We start from the raw sequence: 6,000 nt of genomic DNA on the forward strand, positions 1-6,000 counted from the left end.
AAGGACTCCTTTTTAGTATTTTTGTCAGAAGAGGTTGGAAAGAATAAAATCTCAGTAATAGTTATTAACATTTTATAAAGAATCACTGAATTTTGTAAAACTACAATATTCAAAGAAAAATTGTATAGCCCCAAAGAACTACAGTATATCACTACATATTGATTTTGTGGGTACACTTGCTTAACTGATTGCTAAGTTGTTTCACTTCAATTTATTTTTACATTTTTATCTTCCCAACATTGGAGCATCTCAGAATTCTGTACTTGAACCTCTTTTCTTTTTATCTTTACTTCATTCCTAGGTGATCACATTAAATTTAAGTCATTTTCTTTAAATATCATCTATATTAGCTAATCGGGTATATTAAGTCCCAATTCAAATGACCTAATACAACAAATTTTACTTTTATTTCTCATTTAGCATGCACAATGTAGGTTGATAGATTGACTGTTTATAGGAGATACTCAGAGACTTTGGCTCACTGTGATGAGAAGCCAACATTTTAGAATGAAGTTGTAAGGTATGCTTGCACATAGGAAGATAACTTGGAGAATTATTTCCTGACCGTTGAATGTTTCTAATCAAAGGTGACACACATCTTTTCTGTTCCCATTTTGTTGGCTAACAGAAGTCATATAGAGACACCTAACTTGAAGTCTCAACAAATACACCCTTTGTCCCTTATGTTTTGGGAGAGGAGGAAAACTAGAAAACTAGTTTTATTGGCAACCATTAGTAATCCTTATCATACACAGATAAATAATAATAATTTATGAATTTATATATTTGGACTTGACTTATGTAACTCTTATATTCAACCACATACACAAATTCTCCAGTTGTGTGTCTAATTGGCAACGGAGTCTAAACATACCCAAAACCAAAGGACTGACCTATCCTATTATACCTTTTCACCCCATCATCTTCTAGGTCTCCATTCTTCCTATTGCCCAGACCACAAAGATTGATGCCTTTCAATTTCTTCTCACACTGCATATCCAATCCATTATACTGTTGATTCTATCTCCAAAATATATCAAGAATATGATTATCAGCACCACCACTACTAGTCACTCTAATGCAAACTATGTTTATCTCAAGTGCAGCCAAAGTAATCTTTGGAAAACATAGCAATGTTTCTACATTAAAGCTAAAGTAAAAGCTAAAGACCATAATATTTCTCATAAGGCCCCTACTTGGAACTATAGTTTTATCCCCTGTGCTTAAAAAAATTTCCTTGCAATTTTTTTTCTTTTTCCTTCACTCCTTTCCATCCACACCAGTTTCCTTGCATTTTCTTTTACATATATGTCATGTTCCTATTTTGGGCCCTCTGAATTATTTGGTTCTCTCTGCCTGTGGTGTCTTGACAGTCACTACCTTAACAAATGACCAGGGTTAACATCGTCAATAATAAGTTGTGTTGACAGCATGTATTCTTCCTAAAAACAGTGAAAACATTATTTTGCATCTGTGGTACTTTCCCTCCAAAATCCCTAATTCCAATATAACTGTGAGAAACTAGTAGGCAAATCCAAATTGAAGGAATTACAAAATGCCTTTCCAGTGCTTTTAAAGAGTACTAGGGCCAGCGGCACCTGGGTGGCTCAGTTGATTAAGCATTGGACTCTTGATTTCTGCTCAGGTTATGGTCTTGAGGTTTGTGAGATCTAGCCCTGTGTCTGTCTCTGTACTGACAGCATGAAATCTGCTTGGGAATCTCTCTTTCTGCCCCTTCCCTGCACTTGCTCATTCCCTTTCTCTCTCAAAATAAATAAATAAACTTAAGGGTTGCATGGGTGGCTCATTCGGTTAAATGTCGGACTTCCGCTTAGGTCATAATCTCGTGGTTGTGAGTTTGAGTCCCACTTTGGGCTCTGTGCTGACAGCTCTGAGCCTGGAGCCTGCTTTGGAGTTGGTGTCTCCCTCTCTCTCTGCCCTTCTCCCACTCACAGTCTATCTCTCTCTCAAAAATAAATAAACTTAAAAAAATAAAAATAAATAAACTTTTAAAAAGTACTAAGACCATTAAAAATGTCTCAATAATAGACTGATTATCCAGAATTATTTAGAAGCAGTATCTATCCATTTGAAGATAGTCTAAAATTATTATTTAAATCAAGATGGGCATATGTTTTATAGACATAATACATGTACCACCCTAAACCATTTATTTACAGATATGTTTCTGTATGGATGTGTTAAGTACAACATTCAAGCACTTTGTGTTAGATTGTCAAAAAAGAGAAAATAACTGTACATTACTAATGTAAACATATGGACGGTAAATTTGAGTTCTACTTTAAACTTTTCCAAGGGTTTCTCTATCCATTTCTCCATTTTTTCAAGAATTATCTCTGTGCATACACAGAATTTTTGTTTTTCGTTTCTTTAGACATGGAGTCACTCGTACGGTCTCATTTATTTTCTTCATATATTATATAGTAGTTTACTTGAGTGTAGAATATTTGGAATATTGTAATTTGATTCTGATAGCTGAAGGTCAAACAAGGATAATATTTATGATATTTTTGCTTAGTGAACACTGGAGTCATAAAAAAATGATTTTATGGAGTGTGGAGAATGCATGGGAACAAGAGGCATACCTGCCTTGAACAAAGTACCACCTATTATTTAGTGAAATGCATTTAGCAAAGTGCCAACATTATATCACCAATAAGCAAGCATGATTAACTTCCAGGGGTTACATTTTTTATAGGTGGTAAAGTATTTCTGTCCTCTGTGCAAAGACTAGATTCCCAAAACAGTTACCCTCCATGTAAGAGATAAGTGAACTTGGATAGATGAGCTGCATTGTACATATTTAGTTAAAAATTACTCACATTTTATGGCATTATATAACAGAAAATTAAAACCTAAAATTATTGGTCTTGCTATGACATCATAATCAGTTGCATTATGATTATTTTATATGAAAATCAGAAAAAGTTACTTGTTACTGATACCAGGCAATTTGTTTGTGATTTCAAGGTAAGAATTAGAAGGGGAAATAACTCACTTTCTGAGAAGCACTGAGAGAGATCATGCACTAATCCCTCAGTGCAAGGGCCTGGTGATGAAAAGATGAAAAAAACATGGACTTTACTTTGAATTATTTTGTTATCCCAGAGCCACAGTAATATGAACAGAGTATATAATAGAATATGATCAAATTAGTACTTAAAGCTTTGGAAGTTGAAAACAACCATCAAAGAAACTATTTATGTTACAAAAAGAGAGCCAAGATAATATGTGTACAAAAACTAAAGAAAAAGAAAAGAAACGTTTCAAAGAAGGACCAAATGTTGATTTGGCTAAGTATGAACCATATGATTTATCAATATGGAGGTAATTATTGACCTGGCCAAGGGCTGTTTTGGTAAAATCATGAAGTTACTGACTGAAATGAGTTCAAGAAAAAAAAAATGGATAGAGAAGAATTGATGAATAAAAATATAGGAAATTTAGTGTAAAGAGAGCAGATTCATTAGGATTTATCTACAGGAGAATTCATAGGTAAGAGATAACTTTTTTCTTTGAAATGGGAATTATTAAACTATCTTTGTGTGCTGGCAAAAATTAGCAGAAAAAGAACTGATGATGTTAGCCATAAGAACAACTATTGAAATTATACACTTGAGCAGATAATGGTGCATGAGACCTGGTGGTGCATAATTGGGGAGGTTTGCTTTACTTATCAGGAAGGGAAAATACTGACCTTTAGAAGTGTAGATATAGATAGGTGGGTGGGCATAGTAGTAGGGATATATGGAAACTTAGGAATATCTTTCAGTGAAATAGGATGCATGGAGAAACAGATTAAGTCACAAAATAGTCATTTATGAGAGTGGGAAAGGTGGCTGTGAATGAACCAGTAAAGTATCGTGAGATTGCTGGGTATCTGAAGTTAGTCCTCAAGAATACAGGTTGACAAGGAAAAGAAAAAAAAGAATACTAGATGACAAATTATTTTTCCCTCCCTCTAGCAACATTAAGGTAGGTGGCTCAAGGATAAAGTCCAAAATTGAACTTTCCAGAGTTGGGGTTTTGGTTGGAATGTATGAAAAGGTGTGAATATAATACTAATGAATTCTAAGGAGAGAAATGAAGACAAAAAAGGAGAATAAAAGTCAGCATAATGAGGATAGGATCAACACTTTGTAGAAAAGGAAATAGGGAGGAAGAGGATCACAGGGTTAAACAGTCGAAGAAATGAGACATTTAGAATGACGACTCCCTGATAAAAGGAGAAACAATGTTGTATTGAAATTGGAGATACGTAGCAGATACTTAATACATAGTTTTAAATAAATTATGTATTAAAATAATGTTAAATATGCGCAACATAAATATTTAGGTAGAAACACTAAGTTCTGTGTTATATTCACTATAATTCAGGTCTCACTGTGGTGATCTTAGTCAGGAAGAAAAGTCCTAAGAGATTTACTACTTTGAGTTATGAGGCCATTTGCTGGATCTTCTCTCTCTTACTTTCTCAAGGCAGAAAAGAGGAGGTAATAACACATAGGGAGAGGAGGGTCAAGACCAAAGAAATAGGACTCTATAAACTAAGCTCCCCATACCAACTCTGAACTCATTTTCTAAAATTCTGGTTCACTCTCTACAGTAGCTTGCTTACCAAAATAATATATCTAACCAATATTCTCTTGGAATTCAAGTTTTACTTTTTTCCCATTTCATTGGCATGTATATATAACAAATGTATTGTCTCATAATCAAAAGTCTTTTTGTTCTCATTTAAAAAAATTTTTTTAGCGTTTATTTATTATTGAAAGAGGGAGAGAGTCAGACTGTGAGCATGGGAGGGGCAGAGGGAGAGGGAGACACAGAATCCGAAGCAGGCTCTGGGCTCTGAGCTGTCAGCACAGAGTCCCACACGGGGCTGGAACTCACCAAAGACGAGATCATGACCTGAGCCGAAATTGGACGCTTAACCGACTGAGCCACCAGGCACCCCTTTCTGTTCTCATTTTTATTCTATCTCTTCTTCAGTAAAGAATGTGGCACAGAATAGCAAAGACGGGATAATTTTTCACCACTAACTTTTATTAAAGGCAGCTATCAATGTCAATCTAACTTTCCATGTATTTACTTCAGTGATTCTTAATAAGAAAATTAATGTAGAAAATAGCAAGAAAGTGGGTCTTATACAACACATTTAATATTAAATACTTCCTTTTAAAACCATACAATAAATATTCTTAAAGTGGTAGGGTAAACAGGGAAAGTGGCTTTTATGTACTTGATATTAGTTTTTGCTAGTTTTTGCTATTTGTACTATTAACGAAAAAAAAAAGAAAAAAGTTCAATTCAGTATAAACTGCTATCTTCATCTTCTCAAGCTACCACAATAAAATACTATAGATGAGTACTTTAAACAACAGAAATTTATTTTCCACAATTCTGGAGGCTAGGAGGTGTAAGTCAAGGTGCTGGCAAAGTGGGTTTTATTCTAAGACCTCTTCATCTGGCTTATAGGCAGCCAACATCTTGCTGTGTTCTTACATGACCTCTTGTTTTTTCTGCATGTGGGTAGTGGGGAGAAGATGTCTCTTTGATGCCTCTTCTTATAAGAAACTAATTCTGGGGAGCCTGGGTGGCTCAGTCGGTTAAGTGGCCAACTTCGGCTCAGGTCATGATCTCACGGTCTGTGAGTTCGAGCCCCGCGTCTGGCTCTGTGCTGACAGCTCAGAGCCTGGAGCTGTTTTAGATTCTGTGTCTCCCTCTCTCTGACCCTCCCTCGTTCATGCTCTGTCTCTCTCAGTCTCAAAAATAAATAAACCTTGAAAAAATTAAAAAAAAAAAAAAGAAACTAACTCCATCAGACTGGGGATTTTGCCCTCATGACCTCATCTAAGCCTAACTATGTCCAAAAAGACACTAAGTCTAAATGTTATCATACTGGGGTTAGGGCTTCAACATATGCGTTCTGACAGGAGACATACAGTAGTCCACAGCGTTTGCTTATAAAACTTTCAA

This window comes from Panthera tigris, chromosome A1 (assembly GCF_018350195.1).
Source record: "Panthera tigris isolate Pti1 chromosome A1, P.tigris_Pti1_mat1.1, whole genome shotgun sequence".
In the NCBI taxonomy this organism is placed as follows: domain Eukaryota; kingdom Metazoa; phylum Chordata; class Mammalia; order Carnivora; family Felidae; genus Panthera; species Panthera tigris.